Raw genomic sequence first — 20,812 nt, 5'->3', positions numbered from 1 at the left:
TTTATTATGTTAAAATAACTTGCATTTCAAGGCTAGAATGTGTCATATGGATCTACAACTTCATGTACACATCGCAGCGACAAACCATTTAAACAATAGAAATTGGTTCGCGTCACTTTGAGATTTAATTTGTTCACGATTAAAAGGTTACACGGTTCTTTGGGGTACGGATTCAGATTCAAATTAGCGATTAGGAGAAGTTGCCAAGTGTTATGACATGTTGGGAGAGAAATTGCTGCTACTTAACTAACGCTGCTAACAAAATAACGGTTTAATCAACGTTTTAGAACTTGTAAGATTGTTTACCGTTATATTTATCATTTTTTTTCTTTATATTTTGAATACACGATAATACATGATGACCGTATATAATTTATGAAGACCGAGTCTTTTTACCATTTTTATAAATTTCCAACGAACTTATAACTCTAATGTTGATGACAAATTGGTTCAAACCTCCAGGTTAAATTAAACCATTTTATTGTCATCAAAACAAGTATATCATTTTGTAGTTCATCATTTCGGATCAAGCTTCGGTTCGCAGCATCATTCAAGATGGCATGAGTTTCCGCACCTTTTCCAATCCAAAACTATTCCGACCCAAAACTTGTTCCGAATAGAAACCCGTTACGACCAAACCCGTCCCCACCCTGGAACCCAATCCAAACTATAACCCGACGCTAACTGAGCCTATTATGATCTAAAAACCGTCCTGAGACAAAATCCATCCATTCCAAACCTAATTGTGTTATGATCTGAAACCAATTACAAATTAAAACTCGTTCCGACCGGAAATTCCGACCCTGAAACTTGGTCTGGCACAAACTCGTCTCAACCGAAAAACTCGTTCCAAACCTAACCCGTTCTGACCGATAGAATACTAGCAAAATAACCAACCCGTTTCGACCTAAACCCCATTTTAATGCAAACCTGTTTTGCCCCTAACCCGTTTGGACCTGGATCCAATCAAACCAGGACTTGTAAAACAACACCTTTTTTATTTGACCTGTTTCAACCCTAACAGATTCCGACCCTAACCCGTTATGACTTGCAACACGTTTGTACTCAGCCCGACCCGTTTGCCGATCCTAATACAAACCAAGCCAGCATTCAATTTAGTTTAGATTGATGTAAAAACTTGATTTAAAAACATTAAAACTTAAGTTCAATCCAAACAACCTTCTTAAAAATCTTATTATTTTATCTAAAAAGAGAAGACTCAGATTCGCCTTTATTCAGACATTAACCAACAATACCACCAGTCACGGCTGCGAATCGACCGCCGGAGAAAACGAATATTCCGTCACCGGACAGCCTGATTTCGCCACCCTGTGACCACCGGCACCGCCGCGTCTGAGTTAAACATGAATCAATCATCACAGTCTCCGTAAAACAAGCACACAATTAGAGATTAAAGTTCATCGGCCGGAGAAACTGACGGGAATTGGGTTAATCTGTGTGCGTGTTTTTGGCTCTCCGGCCTCGTACTTAAACTAATGAGATTTAGTTTGGGGGTTAAGGTTGGTGGTGGTATTTTATAGGTTGCCTGGTGGTTGGATTAGACCTAATGGTTAATGGGCCTTGTTGGATAAAGAGGCCAGTGTATGATCAAATTGGACCAGAAATAAACTCGAATAGAGATGGGCATAAAACCTGGTTTTGGACCCGTTGTTATAAACCAGGTTTCGGTTTTTCAGAGAAACTATACCCGGATCAAATGGAATCGATTCCACCTCCATCCCGTCAAAAACAAGACACGACCAAACCAAGCCAAAACGCTACAAACCAGGTCTAAACCCCGCCCATACATGGAACCTTTTTCTACCAGACCTGGTTCTTGAATTTTGTTGACAAAACTCAAACCAGTTTCTACCCAGCTTAAAAAACTCAAAAGATAAAAATTTGTTGCTCATTTGCCTTCTGTCTTAAACTCTTAATGTAAACAATATATTTTGTTATGAAACCATCAAAACTATGTGAAACACAGTCTTTTATTTGTATTTGTATTGTATTATTTTTCTAGTTTTTTTTTGGGTTGATGTTAATGTTTTTTATTATTTATATTTTTAAACAAATTAGATTTTCGTTTTGTGATTTTGGATCCTATATATGTAATTTTCAACAAATTCCAAATAAGCATAAGTGCGGATCAAACCAATAACACTTAATAATTTTTGTACCATAAAATGTATTAAAAATGAAAATTATTGGGCTTCAACAAAAAGAGAAATTAGCAGAAAGCAAGCAGCTCAGGATCCCTTTGAACAATATCCATCTCTTGTTTCTCCAAACACACAAGTACTTCAACACCCTCCTTGTTGGGAGCATCCATCAGAACAAAACTATTCTTCCTTAGATTTCCAGCCAAAGTCGCTTTTACCGGGTTTCCCCAGCCAAAATCGATCCCAAACACCCGATACCCACGTAGACTCGAACAAATATAAGCGTTCTCAATTATTGTTTCGCGCTCTTGTAAATTTAAACTTGATAATATATTCCGAAAAAAACTAAAAAAAATGCACAATATCTTTAAAGCCTTGGATTCCCATGTTCTGCTTCCTCAGTTCACTTATTAACAACCCGGGCTTCAATTCGGTTTCATTCGTTGTTTCAACCTCCATCCACATGATAAAGTTTCCTATGTAGTTCTTTGGCATTTCTCCATTACTTTGTCTCTTATGTTAGTCGAAAGACCAACACTCGAGGGCTTAAAACAGCCTAAGTTATTTTTGGTAGCAGCCACGGAACATTTATAAAGTAACCAAGTCAAAACTTCAACACGAGTCGGGTTGGTGATGTGTTGTTCAGATCCCGCGGTCATAGCTTTGACTTTTTGCTTAAGCGCATTTAACTTTGCATTGGGGAATATGAAACTCTTTGTAACACAATCTTTTGTTACCTCAAGCGAAATTTCGGGTAAAAGTAATAAAGTGTGTTCAAAAGAAATGAAGTGTGGCTCAATAGGGACATCTTCATGTGTCTAATTTTTTGAATAAAGTCGTGTCAGTTTCGCCCAATCTTCCAAAAAATGGATCAAGCTACACGCATCTGCGATCTTGTGGGATAACGACACTGCCAGTGCTACTCCTCCACATATAAAACGGTTAAATTAACGGCTAGTGGGATCATACTGTCATTATTTTGATGATCATATCTATATATTCGGCCATCTGGAAAGAATTGATCAAGATCTTCATGCTTTGAGTATTTTAGGAAGTCTGAGAGCGTAATATCAACGGATGCTTCAACAAACTCTGCTCCATGATCGTTGCAACCCGCGTAGGTTGGGATAATTCGGTCATACCTACCAGCAAAAGGGTAATATTTTGTTAGTGTTCGAGATAAGGAGTTCTTGAGGTTACGAATTTGATCACGGGGACTATGATTAATGTTTGTGTTCGTGTAGAACGTAACAAATGGGATAAACACGCTTGGAACGAACTGATCAGCCGGTGAAAGATGGTATGTTTTGAGGTGAGAAGGGGTCGGTAAAGATGGTTTGATGATTTCGGTTGAGACAATTGTGTGAAGTTGTCTTCTACCAAATTTTATTAAGCTAGTTATTGTCATCTAGACAATAAAGGAAAGCTGGTCTTTTGTGATATTAGCCTTGTAAATCTTGTTATCTTATATAGCTGTTATATGTTTCTTAAGTTGGATTTTAAATTTTTGCAGCCGCTCATTAATAGATCCCTTTTGGTTAAAAATATTACATATCTTAATCAAAGTGGATTATATTTAATACCAAGTTTTGTATGAGAATGATATCAACTTTATGCTAATAAATTTATTCAGTTTATGAAACTGTGACAATTAATGGAGTGTGATAGCCTCATAATTAATGATTTTGTTAAGAGGTACCTTTGAATCAGTCAGAAGATGTAGGTTATACTTGGTCTATTTGATCGATGTCGAAAGGTCAATCAAAAACATTTGTAAAATACCTTTATTAGCTAGGGCAAGTAAGGTGTTGAATCTACATGAAATTAGTGGAAAGTGCAAGTTTGACTCATGACTTTAACTAATTAACTAGGCGGACAGTCGATGTCAAGCAGTTTAGAAATATGGTTTGAATGCAACACGATTACCTTTTAAAGTTGTAAACAATTATGAGAAAAGTGATTCACTTCGAATTCAGGTAACGCGATGACCAACTAATCACATATTCAGATAAATTGATTGCGCAGTAATTACTAGACCTAATAATAGGGTTGTGATGATAAACGATGCCTTAACCGACCTGTTGACAACTGAACCCGGTCTACCCAATTATCAGTTTTATATTATGAAAATCAATTAGGTTGCAATGATTAGCGGTTATTAGTTCAATGACACAAGAACCTAGTCCTAAATGTTGATGAACCCAACCATATAAGTGATGCAAAATTCAATAATCAAGAATACAAACTGTTTAAACAATCAATTGACAAAGTAAACAAGATTAAATAACAAAACTCAATCAAGTTCATAATCAATTAAGCATAAAGAATCTAATCATAGTCAATTACACAAAACCCTACACCTGAAGTGGTCACAAGTGGTTTAGCCTTGCATCTTGATCTTGAATAGCTTCATTTATTGTTGCAAGGATGATAACATGGATGATTATGATGATCGGAAGGTGTTATGATGGTGGAAAATGGCCCCAAAATTGCCCAAGGATGTCAGGGTATGAAGCATAATCGATTTAGGGTTTAATTGGATTTAAATATGAAAGAAAAACAAGAAAAAACGATTTTTCATCAGACCTGGCCGTAGCTTACGGCCTGGGCGTAGCCTACGGCCTCTGGTCACTGTCTTACGGCGGCTACAGCACCATAACACCGTTTTCTTCATAAAATCTTCATTTCAACTCCGTTTTCCTCCCCGTTTGCGGCCACGTCTTCGTATTTCAATTCTCTATCATATCATATATCATTACTTTCATTTCCACTCCATCATGAATGCTCCAAATTCGCTCCTTTAAGCTTTTTTAAGCTCCAATCACCTGTAAACATAAAACCAATCAAAGTACTTGTGTTCGATACATATAAACAAGTAAAACACACAATATAAAACACTTAAAGCACGTTATTTCACCTTACATCACTATTTGAAAGACATTTCTTAATGGTTCATGAAGTCTCTTGAGTAAGTTTTCGATACATGTTACCGATTCGAAGACTCCGTGTTAATGGATCAGGCATCTTAATGGCTCAGCATAGGGTTGCCAAACAGTTCCTTTCTATAAAATTTCAAAAGTCAAATCTAATTCATTATATCCTAAGAGATTTTGGATCGTGTTGATTTTTTTGGCGTTGCATAGAAATTTACATGAAAAATGTAAGATATATTCTAATTACTTTTTCACGGGTCATTGGATATAAAGAGAACAGAGAGGCAGATAGGGAATTTAGCCAATGTACACAACTTCTCCCCCAAAAGTTGATGAGTTTGACAAAAAGTTTTTGAGTTAATTAGGAATTGATGGGATGGGTTTAACCAATGTACACAAATTCGCCCCTAAAAGGTGATGAGTTTGACAAATATATTTTGAGTTAACTACATATATACATTCCCTCAAAGGGTGTTTTAGTTAATTTAGGGCGATCTAATAAAAAGTTTAATCGCACTTTAGTCTAAGCATGTTACATGACCAACATCACAACCCAAACTAACCACTTTTAAAACTTAGACCTCAAAGGTGTGACTATGAAATTAATTATATAAAGAATGAAAATGGAAGAATTTACTATATTGAGACGAAGATCAATATAAGAGTGAATAGAAACATAATTGTAAAATACAATATTATTATTTTTTATATATACACTAGGTGATTTTAGCTTGTTAAAACCCTTGTCAAAAAACCTAGTGTAATAAAACTAGGGGTGTTAATTCTTTCACTTTGTTTCTATGGAACCTGAAATGGTTGCGAGTCACGTCATAATTACATGAAGAACTTGCAGACTGGAAAAGTTGTTGACAAGGCAAATGATCAATATTGTGGTCTTGACACAACACAATGACATATGGATATGGGTTCTTGATCATGTGAAAATTGGTTTCTCGAACATAGGCATTATGTTGAGGGGGGTTTCTATTTTGATTGGAATAATTGGTTGTCTATCAAAACCGACATTTTCAATTGGAGAACGGTGCAAGAAAGAATTCTCACCTTTATTACTCTTTTCGAAAGGAAAAATTCATGTTAACATATCATACCCACTATGTTGATCACATGAAGAATTTGTGGAGCACTTGTTGATGTCCTATGGTACTACAAACTCGATTTGGGCCATGTTGGGTCAATAGTCAATCATCATCGCATTTTCAACCGGCGACGCCGTGGAATATCACCAATTTCATTTCTAGAAGTAAAGGAAGAAAAAAAATGTCATTAATACTTTACTTTGAATTACGTGTTAATGTATTTAAAAGTCCCTCTCAACTCAAGGAATTGTTGAAGAAAACAAAACTTTGGACCACATCTGGGTCTGGGTGAAGAGCATGTCCAAAAACATCTCTATTAATAGAAAAAAAATGTAGATTCAGAAACATGCTTGTATTATTGTTTGGGTTTTAGCTTGTTTGCTTGTGAGAAAATGATTACTAAAACAGTATAAAGGATAGAAAGAAAAAGACTAATCTAGCGTAAATTAGCGTCGTCAACCCTTAATTATTACTAATCTTAGATTTTCATTTTCAAGAACATGTGGCGTATATTGATTGTATATAATCTAGTCAAACTGTTCAAAAACTTAATAATAATAATAATAATAATAATCTAGTCAAACTATTTTATTTTTAATTTTAGTCAAATGATTATTTAGATAGGATCCATAGTTGAAAATTTCAAATAAAGACTAGCGGGTGTATACTTTCAAGTTTCAAATAAAAGAATCACTAAAAAAATATAGTAAAATACTCCAATTCACGGAATATATTCACGATTATAAAAAGATAAAAAAAATTCCAACTACCCTTTAAAGGATGGATGTGATATATTTAACATCGGTATTATTAGTTGGAAATGCGTAGAAAATTATCTCCAGTGATAATTTTTTAACAAAATTAATCGAAAAATATGTCGTAGGAAAATTTTTCTGACAAATATTCCAGTTTTACTTATTTTGGTTAAGAGAAAGATTGGAATCTTCCAATGCATTTGAGTTCTTTCTATTGCTGTCAATCGGTAGATTGTCGCCAAATTAGTGTTTTGTACCGCTATTGACATTGGAATTGAGTAGGAATTGCTGACGTTTTTGTTTCCGTTAGCAATTCCTTCTCTCTTCTCCAGTAGAAATAAATATGTATAGCCCAAAACTATCAGATGTAAATAATAACTAAAATCCATTATATGTGTTAAAATTATTCATAATACAAGATTACATATGTTAACAAACCTGATTACAACCACTTATTAATTTGGACTTAATATTCGCATACGTGAAAACTGCATTACAATGCGTCACTAGCAATTTGACCTAACAAATTAGCTTTACCATTTTTATGTTTTTATGTTTCTAACGACGCGATGATAGGGACGACCTCTATTGGATGCTTAGGTAACGACGAAAGCACAGTAGCTTCTGTAAAGTCAAGCTCGTGTGGTTTTAACCCATGTGGTAGCTCCCAATCAAAATGATATAACAAAGTAGCGAGTGCATTTTCAATTATACCAACTCCGAAATTAATACCTGGACAGACTCTGCGGCCCGATCCAAATGGAATGAACTCAAAGTCTGTACCCGAGTAATTGATGTATCTGGTTTCAAATCTCTCTGGGATGAAGCTCTCAGGATCTTCCCAACTGTCGGGATCTGTAGCGCACGCCAAAGCATTTACAAGTATCCTTGTCTTTGCTGGAATATCGTATCCATCAACGACGCAATCTCTTCTACTTATTCTAGGAATCAAGAAAGGGGGACCATGTAACCTTAGGGTTTCTTTTACTATCATCTTCAAATAATGCATATTTTGTATGTCAGCATCCGTAATCGTGTTTCCATTCACTGTTTCTCTTATTTCTTCTTGTGCTTTCTTCATGATAGATGGATTCCTCATTAGTTCGCCCATCGCCCATTCAAGCATAATCGCAGAATCACTTGTTCCAGCTACTAGCATATCCTAGACACCGATAAGGTTTAGTTTAGAAAACTTGTCACTACAACAAATACTTGAATTTTATCCTCTTTTTCTTCGGGATTTAAGAAGTGTGCAAATCAAAATTTTGATACATACACTTATGAATGTGTGTAAAATGGTTTTGTTAGTAAGAAAAATGGTCAAATTCTAAAAATTAAACAACTTTAATATTCGTTTATAGTAAAGAAAAAACTTATTCCTCGTGTAATCACTTACAAGTAACTTCTCCTTCTATACTTGTATATCTAAGGAATAATAAGGAATGACAACGGGTCGACAAGTTTGGACGGGTATAAGTAATCACTATCTTATATTTGATTGTAAATTCATGTCTCATACTAGGCATAACAGCCGTACAGTATTAGCCAGGTATACATGTTAGTTTGTTGAAATTTATCTTTGTGATTTCAAAATACATTTCTTACTATTTTAGTCTTTATATAATTTTATTACCCATGAAAAATCAAAAATATGAAATTAAAGTGTGTAAATCAGTAGATGATTCTATTATCCAATGACAAAACTAATGAAGTTTTGAAAAAGTTTATGGGTATAGTTCGAGTAAATGAAGGGTTACCAGAATGACGGCCTTGACATTATCGTTTGTGATGGGAAGGTCAAGATTAGCAGCCTCTTTGATCCTTAACAAAACACCAACTAGATCTTCTTGATCCTGGCTACCACTTGTTCTATTATTTCGATGTTGCTCCAAGATATCTTCCAAAATATTATCAAATTGTTTCTGGATCTTCAACCACTTAGCTTTCTTCCCGGTAATAACGTTAATGAATCGCATACTAGGGTAATCTGAGGCCACATTGAATTGGATCACACCTTTCAATATTTCAAAGAGTAGTTCTACAAGTTCTGGTTGGTTTTTATGTATATCTCCAATTGTATACCTACAAATCACATCATTGACATATTTCACAAGAATTTCCCTTAGAATTGTTGGCTTTTCGACCGATGATTCAAGGGATTTACGCATATGAGTAAGCTCTTCGTCACGAATAAAGCTATACGATCGGACTCTCTTGGCACTAAAAAGTTCCATGGTAAAAATCTTCCTCATTTGTTTCCAATAACTCCCATAAGGAACCCATACAATATCTTGAGCTTTATAAATAAAAATTCTGATGCTTCGGTTATCGGTCTGTCAGCAAAGATGGAGTCGTATGTCTTCAAAACCTCTTGTGCTAGTCTTGGTGCGGATACAACAACTGTAGGCACTTGTCCAAGTTGTAAATACATGATAGGGCCATATTTTCTGGCCAAGCTTTTAAGAACACGATGCGGTCCTTCTGGACCGCTAAGAAGGTGTATGTTTCCGAGTATAGGGAGTTTTGGTGGCCCTGGTGGCAAGTTTTTTGTGGTCTTGGATTTGATTAATGTCCAACAGGCGGTGACGAAAACGAGTGAAGAAATAATGAAGGAGAAAATGATGAGAGGCTCCATGGCTTTGGGTTTTTCACTTTTTTGTTTAGATGAATGATTTTGTGTTGGTGGGAAATTATAGCTATTTATATGTGTTTCATTGTATGGGATGATGCTTACTTTTCATCGAGTTAATTTATTAATGGTGTGGATAATATTACAAGACCAAGTCTATTTCAAGTTTCAACCAAAGAAATTTTGTGCATGGCGGCATTAAATTAGGATGTAAATTTAAAGAAGGAAGTTTGAATCCAATTAATTAAAACTAGTATTTTACCCGTCTAGTGGACGGGAACATCAATACGGGAATGTGACGAGTACATTTATGTCCGGTGGACAGGTAGTTTAATGCACTATAATAGCGTAAGTATTTTTTCTTTTCTAAAAAAAGTGGTGTTTAAAATAGAAGTACAACTACATCCACTTCATCGTTGCCAAGAACGGTAACTTTTTGTTTCTTTGAATCAATATCAAAACGCCAAATTTTATTCATGGGTGGAAGTGACTGGTTTTCTTCGGTTCCATCATCTCGACATCATATCCACAAGATCACAAAATGAATATGACTGTAAAGCTTGTATAATTACTTCCCATGCCTATACGATTCTTCCATTTCAGCAAAGTGCAATAATTCCATCCTAAAACAAATAAATAAACAAACAAATATACATATAAGAAGTACAGTTCCTAATTCAGTAAACTGCACGCTTCCTGCTTGGTAGTTAGCATTGTTACTCTTTCATCAAACTATGAATCAATTCACAACTCAAATGAATCAGAATTACATAATGTTACAAAGAGAAAAATATGAGGACTAATAAACATTTGTAAGGAGTCTTGTTATTAAAAAAGAAAAAAAGACGAGTTTGGTTTGAACCAGATTCCATCTTTGATGATAAATAATAGTTTCATATATATATGAATCACGAAAGGGTGACCATCTACTTACCAAACCAAAACTTATACTTGTTTGAAGTGACCGAAACTGTTTCTGCTTATTAACCAAAACCAAAGCTGATAAATCTCGTAAATGACCCGAACTCATTTTACATATATCTTGTTTTCACCTGTGCCAAAATTGATACTTTTTTTTTAAAATGAGCCAAACTCATTTTTCTTATAAATTGTTTTGACCCGAACCAAAAGCTTGTAAAAATATAAAAAAACGTAAATAATTAAATGCCCCATGCATGAATATTACAACAGGATTGGGTGCATGCTCATCAAATTCGGTACTATTCGCTATTTTGCTCATTTCATGCCAATATCTAGATTAATTAGTTAAGTTAATAATATATATTATTATTAAAAGTAATATAGGTAAAGAAACAACTTACAGATCTAGACATCTCAATAACAGATAGTTGCATGCCTAAACAAATTCCAAGATACAAGCCTACAAGGGCATATTTGGCAGCTATCATTCCCTTCACACGGCGCTCTCCAAATCCACCGGTAGCAGCTAGTATCATTTCCTTCACACCGAGATCTCCAAATCCCATCACACATGCTGAATTCTGGACATGATTATAATAATTTTCACAAAAGTAGCAACTTATTTTGAAACATCATAATATGCATACCACAACAAATAAACTCAAATATATCAAGTTACCCTTCCAGGCCCTTGCATAAGCTTCGGGTCTCTGCAAAAGAATAATTAGATGAGATGTTAACACTTGAATTACTATGGATTAACATAATATAAGTTTAATAACAATCGGGCACTTTCATCTTCAAGATCAGAGGCTGCAATCCATTCAATTGATGGTTTGATGACAATGCAGTGCAGGCATGAAGAAGGAACTGCATTTCAAAAGCATGAACTTCCATATATGTTAGTTGCCGCAATAAAATATTATGTGGTAAATGATTAATAATGGCAAATATGTAAACTTGTAGCTATGAATCAATCTCAATTAACAATAAGAAAAACATCAAAGAAAAATCCCTAGTTCACGCAAACAACAAACTCTAAACTTGTATTACCTTTTATTATTAAAATAAAAGGCAGAGAACAGAGGGGTGAATTACCATAACTGCCACCGTCCCTCCTCCCGCCACATAACATCAATTAAAGTAAAAATACAAAAGATACCTTGGGAACACGTAAAGGATTTCTACAAAGCCTCCAATCTTCTTATCTTTTAGTTATGTATTGTTTACTATATCACACAAAAACAAAGTGTGTTACATTACACGAAAAAAAAATATGTCTATTTACTTTCCAGATTCATAGGTGTGAAATGTCCTCGTAACAGACAGAGAACTCTTTTTTATAAACACATAGATTCATAGGCGGTAATGGGTTTAGGACGTGGGAGAAAAAAAGGGAGTGCGTGAAAGAGAAGGTGGAACCGCTAAACTGCTCATGTGTAACTGCCGTTTAGGGGATAACGTATGGCCAGGATTCCATCTCATAGAGTTTCAAGGGTTGAGATTTAACGAAAAAGAAGTTATAAACTTGTAATTCATATAATCTATACTATATATAATACACCAAATAAGGGCAAATTAAGACACTCATTTTTAAGTAATTTACAACAATTAAAGCATGAGGTACATTTTTTAGTAAGGGTAAACATGTCTTTTAAACACAATCCATTCAACTTACAAGTTTAGTCCCTCATCTTTAACCATATTATGTTTTTAATCTATATCTATATTATATATAATACACCAAACAAGGGTAAATTAAGACACTCATTTTTAAGTAATTTACAACATTTAAAGCATGAAGTACATGGGTTAGTAAGGGTAAACATGTCTTTTAAACACAATCCATTCAACTTACAAGTTTGGTCCTTCATCTTTAACCATATTATGTTTTTAATTTAACTTATAAACTAACTTTTCACCAATGATTTTTAAACGACTATAGCCTTTTCATACGTTAATATTTTCATAAACAAATTGCACCATAAAAACGAGCATTTTATTTTCTTTAATTTGGATATGATATTGTTGTAATTTTTTTTCATTTTAAATAAATTAATATGTTACGTAGGGGTGTTCAGTGTCGGTTTTGATGGTTTTTAAGTTAAACTTGTGAGTCCAACCGTTAATACTGATTTTTTGTCGTCCAAAGCCAAACTCAACCATTGAAAATTGAAACCGAATCGTTACTAACGGCCTGGTTCCAGTTTGGTTTCAAAGTTTAAATTTTAATAATAAATTTAGTTTAAAATAATTAATAATTTAAATGTACCATTAATTTTAACTAAAAACCAACATAATATGATACTTGAGATGATCATAAATAAAAATTGATAATTTTAGCCACATAAATGGTAAATATTAATGGAAGATCTAGGACGTGAAATAATAACAACAAAGATTACAAAAGGAATCATATGGCAATTAGATTAATTTACAGTCTTTTCTGGTTTCATATGGCCGGTTGCCGATATAAACCGCGAACCAACCGTTCACTACGTTTTGAAAATTTTGAAACCGACCAACAAAGCGAAAGTAAAAAAGAAAAAAGAAAAAAGAAGTCAAACCAATGACCGATTTAAACGATTTCAAGGTTTTAACCGAACCATAAACACTTATATTTGTACGTGATTAACATGTTCAAACACCCACTGCATCGCGCGGACACCCGTCTAGTATATCATTGCTTAGTTTTGACGTTCATTTTAAAAACAATGTAATTTTAAAGTCTCGCATGTAAACTTAAATGCTTGACATCATCATATATGTTTACTTTGCACTTTTAATATCTGGGTTCAATTCCAAAGGGAACTACGAATCCACGATCTTTCATGCACCAGCTCGTAGGAAAATGTTATACAATAATTATACAATAATTTCATATAATCACTACTAGAAAAAAAGCTTTTAATGACTCATCTTACGTGTTATAAATGGGTACAGAAACGCGAGTCACTGATAGCCCAATTATAAATCAATTATGACTCGCACTTGCGTGCCATAACTTATGACTCACATTTTATTGCTCGTCCTTATGACTCACATTTCATGACTCGCATTTATGACTTACACTTTATGACTCTCATTTATGACTGCAATTTACGATACGCAAATTTTCGAGTCATGTTATTATTTAAAAAGAATTTATTTTACTATATTATTATTATTATTTTGAATACTAATATTTAAAATTAATGACACAATTATACAAAATAAACCTTTCATTTCATTTCTTAATTAAACATCCTACATCAAAATGTTACAAAAAAATATTGTTTAGTCAATACAAAAAATCATTCTCGAAAAACTAATTGAACCACATAGCTCGACCATTTTTACGAACCACATCAAGATCCGCATCCGTGTATACCTCTTTGCCTCCACCAACCTAAGAAAAAGAAAAAAAAACGTTACAAACTTGGTCGGGTCAAAACATATGCGATCAAAACAAATCAATACAAACCAATAAGCAAAAGAGTAAATTGCACTTACATTGTTATTGACGAGTATGTCAAGTCCATCACGAACTATCTCCTTCATGAAGTTTAAGATATAATATCCGCACTCTATACTTCCCGGTTGAGTTGGACACTACAGAATAACATATTCAAAGTTACAGATTATAATTGAATGATAATACAAGTTTGTTTTTGTGTGTGTTGAACTGAAGGCAACCTAATAACTAAAAACATCATTTCATAATTCACTAATCAAGTTGACTATAAGTAGAAATAATCACACTTTAGTCACACATGTATGAAACAGATTTTTACAAAGTTGAAAAGAAAGACTTTTATTTTAGTCGTATTCTTTTATTTGCGTTCAGTTCAGCGCGCACAGATCATATTAGCGCGCGCGCGTGCAGATCAGTAGCGTGCAGTTAAAATCAGAATATGAATAACGCGCATATCAGAATAACGCGTGCATATCAGAACAGCCTGCGTGCAGATCAAAATAGAACGCGCTCGGATCAGATCAGCACGTGCGCGTACGGTTCGGATATGCGCGTGCATGCAGATAAGATTAGCGCACGCGTGCAGTTCAATTCCCGTTTTAAGAAATTAAGTACTCACTTTGTTGTTGACCCAGTTGACTTTGATACGCATGTTGGCTTCCATTTTTACAGCGTGCGCTATCATTGCGCTACAATGTAAATTTTGAAATATGTCAAAGAATATATTATATAATGTTTCAATAATTTGTATAACGGACGCATCGATAATTTGCCTCTACTGCGGATTGACATCGATAGGCCTTTAGGAATCCAGATAATAACAAGTAGTAGTTTTAATGTCTAATACAGCCAACACCCATTACAGCCAACACCCATTGGTTTCTAAAAAATTCAAAAACCAAATAAAGTCAAACAACTTAGTTCTACTTTATCTACCAACAAGAATTTAAATGAAAATTCAAACCCGGGATTGTAGAGTACTATGATGATGTCATTGTTGTTTCTTTTAGTTAATTGTTCTGCAATTATTTAACTTGAATCGTTAATATGTTTGGATCTCGATTTACGATCATCTGTCATGGTTGCAGTCGCTGTCACAAAACATATTCCACGATCTGGAATCGGTCCATTCTTGATATGCTCATACAAGTACCTGTAAACATACAACTACAAAATTAATTAAATAAAATTTGTTTCACAAACGATTCTTTATAATATAGTTATTCACTTGCATCATATATGAAATAACAGTAGAACCACTCAGCCAACCCAATGTAAAAACCGCTTCGAAATCTTCGATACTTAGGTACGTGAAACTCTCGTACCCGAAATAGTCATCCTCACTCTAAACTTTTATGGAGCCAACCTTTGCAAGCTATGCATCAGCCACTAGTGCATCCATCATCGATACAAAACTTTTTTTTCGATTCTCACCCTTGTCGTCCATTATGCTCTCGTCTTCCTTTTTCGAAACGTCTTTTTATCTTTTCTTGTCTCCTTTCCCTTACCTTTCGGGTTTTTGTCTTCCTCATGTGGTTTTTCGGTTTTTTCTTTATCAATTTTTATTCCTTTACATGTCTCCTTTTTATTTTCCATTATTTTTTTTTCTTTTTTCTCATCAGGTTCTCATAGCCGTTTATTGGCGTTCTTACTTCCTATTTCTTGTAATGGCTTTGCAAATGGTTTCTTCACCGTTTTTTCCTTCAAAAAAATATAAATAAGTAATTTAAATTAGATCTCATGTACATATGCGTTAAATCTATATGTAAATAATATTACCAAGTCCAAGGATCGAATGAAAAGATGTGTTGGCCAACTTAGTATGTGTCCCACTCCATCTTTGACTATAAAAATGAGCTCCTCTTCTAGCGGAATTGGTAGTAAAGAACCTCCTTTTATATTGCATTCCATCATAACCGTAATGTTCTCACTTGTTTCCATCATTATAGTTCATGTGGCGACTATATTTGTGGCAACCTCAACCGTAAGATAGCACGATTTATCCTACATATACATATATAGGACGTTAGTAATCAAGAACTACAATGGTTTATTACTTACAAATTATAAAGACTTACACATGGTTCTTTAGGTGGTTCGTCTGCAAAGTATTCATCTCCCCAAATTTGACAACTTTCAGCTTCGGAAGCATGGTTCATACCCCTTTTCAATTTCTCTTCCTCATCTTCAAGTTTACCGAACCGTTGATCCATCATCTTTTTCTCCGTGTCCATATAGTACTTAACGGTCTTGGGCAAGAATAAATATTGGCGTGGTGTAACAAATTTACCCATCCCACGTACATGCCTACGTACTTCCTCAGTACCAAGAGCCTGTGTAAGCACATCATAGTTTCCACGTACTTCCTCATTACATCTTGATTGTTGTAATTGGGAATCATGTTTCCAAACTATACTTATTAGGAATCAATAGATAAAAAATATACAATCAATAGAAAAACTTATAATTCTATCAACAATCACTTGGACATTAGAGTCGAAACCTCCTGTTTTAAGTTCTCTTGCTTTTTTCCACAACAATGACCTATCAATCTCCTCTTCCTCCTTTCCGATTTCTTGAATCTAAACAACAGTGAATCATGTTGCAAAGAGTCAGCGCGCGCGTGCAGTTTTTTTGCGGAAAATGTACATGATGTGGTTTAACAAAGCAATAGAAGCACATGTGCATAAGCAAGAACTTCTTGTGGAAAATCTAATAAAACTTAATTTGAAATCCAGTCCTTAGATAAATGGGTGTGAGGTCTTTTTGTTGTACGCATAAAGTTTTAAAAGGTTAGGAAGGAGATATCATGTATGCCTATTAAACTCTATTGCCCTTTAGGATAACCCTAGTAGTAGATACATCATATGCTTGTAAAAAGAATGCAAAAAATATATATTATATAGGGAAAATTCCCAAAATAGCCCTTCTGAGGAGTGAGAATTCCCAAAATGGCCCGTGAGATTTCAAATTCCCAAAATAGCTTTTCAAATCCAACTTCCACGTGATATTGGGAAATTCCCCGTGACTTTTCAAGGACCAATCATAATATGCCACTTGTCATTGCTTCCCACCTACCACACGACTTTTCAGGTCAAACCCGTCTTACATGTTGAATTTCACATCAAATCTTACCTGGTGAAAACCATCTTTAACGTAATTTTTCAAATGGTTTCCGTCTTCCATGTGAGTTTTCAAAATTGTGGTTTTTTGGGTTTTTTTGAAATTCATCTCCAAAGATGAATTCAAATGAATTTCGTCTTTATGAAAAAATCATATTCATTATCTTCTTCATCTTCTTCATCAAACTCCCACCATTTCCTCCGCCACCTAATGCTACCAAACATGTAACAACTCGGTTTATTTGATTTATTTATCAATGTCTAATGCCCAACCCGGTTTCGTTTCCGGTTAATGTTAATCAATAAGATATCTAAATTATTTAATTATGTATTTTCTTTTTCTTTATTATAATATTTATATACATATTCTATTAATATTTTTATAACTTAGCGTTATATATAATATACACCCTCAAAGTTTAGTTTTAACCTCATTTGTATCCATATCTAAAGTATAAGGACCAGTTAGCAAATCTACAAAAAAAATTATATTATGTTGTTATCAAACCAGGACCCATAAGCCATATCCAAACCCGTATTTGACCCGTAACCGTAATCCGTTTGTTCAACTTGTACCATAGTCTTCGTATTATATACGAAATTGACTCTTGCAGATCATTATATACCATAAACGACGCTCACTGACGCTTTGAATTAGGAAAACGAGATAAATGTTATACGTATTAATCGGTTAAACAAATCGTCCTTAACTAAAACTAGTATATATCTATTATGTTCATTATAATCCAATTAAATCAGCAGCCATCATCTCCTTCCCATCGCCAAACTTAACCCATAATTGATTTGATTATTGTAACCTGCAATTACCTTGTTCGTTTTCGTTTCTGTTTCTGGCCGATAGGACGGGATCAATCTAACCCTCTTCCAATCATCGTTATAGGTAATTAATTATACCTCTGTGTTCGTCGTCATTCAATCTTCAATAGCCCTAATATCAATCGGTCAATCAATTAACGATCTGTCCGATTGATGAGCTAGGGTTCATAATACTCTTTGTGTTTGCAACTGTCTGGTTATATAGTTTCTGTTGCTGGATTTTTATCAAAGGATCACCAAGATCAGTTGGTTTATGCATGGGGTGTTGACAGCGGGGTTGGAGGCGCGGGTTCAAATCCCCTCCAGCCAGTTTTTGTAGTATTTTTATTCTTTTAATGTTTTTAACTTCATTAATTATTTTATTTATATGATTAATATATTAATTTATATTATAAGTATATTAATTAATCAGTATTTTGTTCAAACCAACACATTAACTAGTCTTTTCCAAACTTTGGTTAAAGTCATATATATATATATATATATACACATGTATAATAGAAGGGTGCCCGCGCGATGCAGCGGTGTTTGTACCTGTTAATCACGTAACAAGTATAAGTGTTTATGGTTCGGTTAAAACCTTGAAATCGTTTAAACTGGTCATTGTTTTAACTTCTTTTTTCTTTTTCTTTTTTTACTTTCGGTTTGTTGGTCGGTTTCAAAACTTTCAAAACGTAGTAAACGGTTGGTTCGCGGTTTATACTGGCAACCAGTCATATTAAACCATACCAGACTGTAAATGTTGAATGCATTTTAATGTTTTTATTATTAATTATTAGATATGTTTTGTAATATATATTAGATATAGTTAAAATTTAATTGAACATAATCTTTTTATTACAAATAACTTGGCTATACAACTTCAAATTAACCTAATTGCAGTATGATTCATTTTGTGATCTTTGTTCTTATTATTTCACGTCCTAGATCTTCCATTAATATTTAACATTTATGTGGCTAAAATTATCATTTTTTAATTTATGATCCACTCAAGTATCATATTATTTTGGTGCTTAGTTAAAATTGATGGTACATTTAAATTAATAATTATTTTAAACTAAATTTATTATTAAAGTTTAAAATGTGAAACCAAACTGGAACCAGGCCATTAGTAACGATTCGGTTTCAACTTTTGTTAGTAACAATGGTTGAGTTTGGTTTTGGACGACAAAAAAATCATTATTAACAGTTGGACTCGCAAGTTTAACATAAAAATAATCAAAACTGACACTGAACACCCCTACGTAACATATTAATTTATTTAAAATGAAAAAAATTACAACAATATCATATCCAAATTAAAGAGAATAAAATGCTCGTTTTTATGGTGTAATTTGTTTATAAAAATATTAACGTATGAAAAGGCTATAATCGTTTAAAAATCATGGGTGGGAAGTTAGTTTACAAGTTAAATTAAAAACATAATATGGTTAAAGATGAGGGACCAAACTTGTAAGTTGAATGAATTGTGTTTGAAAGACATGTTTACCCTTACGAACCCATGTACCTCATGCTTTAAGTGTTGTAAAATACTTAAAAATGGGTGTCTTAATTTGCTCTTGTTTGATGTATTATATATATTATAGATATGTTTATAAATAATTATTAAATTTGATTAAAGGTTTTAGTATTAAATAATTATAAAGGACTTTAATTTAATTAAAATTTATCACGTTAAGTTACGTATTAAAATGTGGATCATATTTTATAGAAATATTACTATTTATTGTTTATGATCTATTATTTACGATAATAATAATAATATTACAAAAATAATAACAATAGAAATCCATCGATCAATTAATAAACATTCTAATCCCAAACTTAACTTAATCACATCGAAATCTTACTTCATCAAATCATGATATATCTCTTATAATTAATTTAATATTATATTATTTAACCAGGAATACTTGACGGTATTTTCCGAATGGTTCATCTTTCTCACATCATCACTTGTCTTTTGTTCCTCAAAGCAGGTGAGTAATCACTCCCCTGTTTACTTATTTTAAACTCTTTTGGGGACATATGCGTATTTACAATATTTATATATTATCTAGTATTCAAAATCACAGCTGTTTAATCCTTGTGTGTATATCAGTTTATGCCTAACTTGCTATTTGCTTACTTGCTTTATTTGAATCGCATTTGGAGAGGTTCAACATATTCTCAGTCTAGTATGATCATACGACAGTCGTAGTGGCCGGCGTCCGACACATTGACAATGGTTTCACCGACATCTCATTTTTTGGTAACTAATGCCCATTCGCATGGCAACGGTTTAGCCCTTTGTTTATGGTTTTGTTGATTGTTTATATGCTATGGTTTAACTGTTTATTCTCACGGGAACAATCTGCATATTTCTTTATTTATTATATATTATTACTATTGTGTCTTAAACCGGTGTTTTACTCACTCAACATGTGTTGTTGACAAATATATATTTTGTACACATTTGCAGCTTATAGATTGGATTGCTTATTGAATTGAAGCTCACGTAGAGATGACTTTAGGATAATAAACATATACAAGAATAGTGGGTTTTATATTTGTAATTTTCTTTATTTTGTTGTATTTAAATTTTGTTTGATAATAAATAAATTAATTAGATATTGTCACTTTATAATTTCATGATAGTGCCTTGAGAGCTGTGGCAATCAGCTCACGCCCTGGCATTTCCGCCATAGGTTGGGGGTGACAGATTGGTATCAGAGCCGAAGGTTTTAGATAGGTCATTAGTGGTGCCTTAGTAACATGCTTAGGAACCCCATACGCGCTTATTTGTTTACCTGATGTGTTCTATTTGATTGTTTACAACTTACATAATTTCCTTGCTAGATTAGGTACTTATTTAACTGCTTAGTTAATTGTTTAATTTATTGTCATGCACACACAACTCTGA

The 20,812-nt window shown here is 33.6% G+C and overlaps 2 pseudogenes; both read right to left on the bottom strand.

Moving 5' to 3' along the window:
- Window positions 1-2,230: 2,230 nt before the first annotated feature.
- On the bottom strand, window positions 2,231-3,582 carry LOC143581830 (akuammiline synthase 1-like; annotated as a pseudogene).
- Window positions 3,583-7,372: 3,790 nt separating this feature from the next.
- On the bottom strand, window positions 7,373-9,793 carry LOC143581829 (costunolide synthase-like; annotated as a pseudogene).
- Between the last annotated feature and the right edge of the window lie 11,019 nt (window positions 9,794-20,812).

The sequence above is a fragment of the Bidens hawaiensis genome, unplaced genomic scaffold, assembly GCF_021521415.1.
Source record: "Bidens hawaiensis isolate Kalapana, Puna unplaced genomic scaffold, B.hawaiensis_p1.1 tig00031202_1, whole genome shotgun sequence".
NCBI classification, from domain to species: Eukaryota; Viridiplantae; Streptophyta; class Magnoliopsida; order Asterales; family Asteraceae; genus Bidens; species Bidens hawaiensis.
The sequence above is the reverse complement of the archived record's forward strand: the minus strand, read 5'-3'. Positions and strand labels throughout refer to the sequence as shown.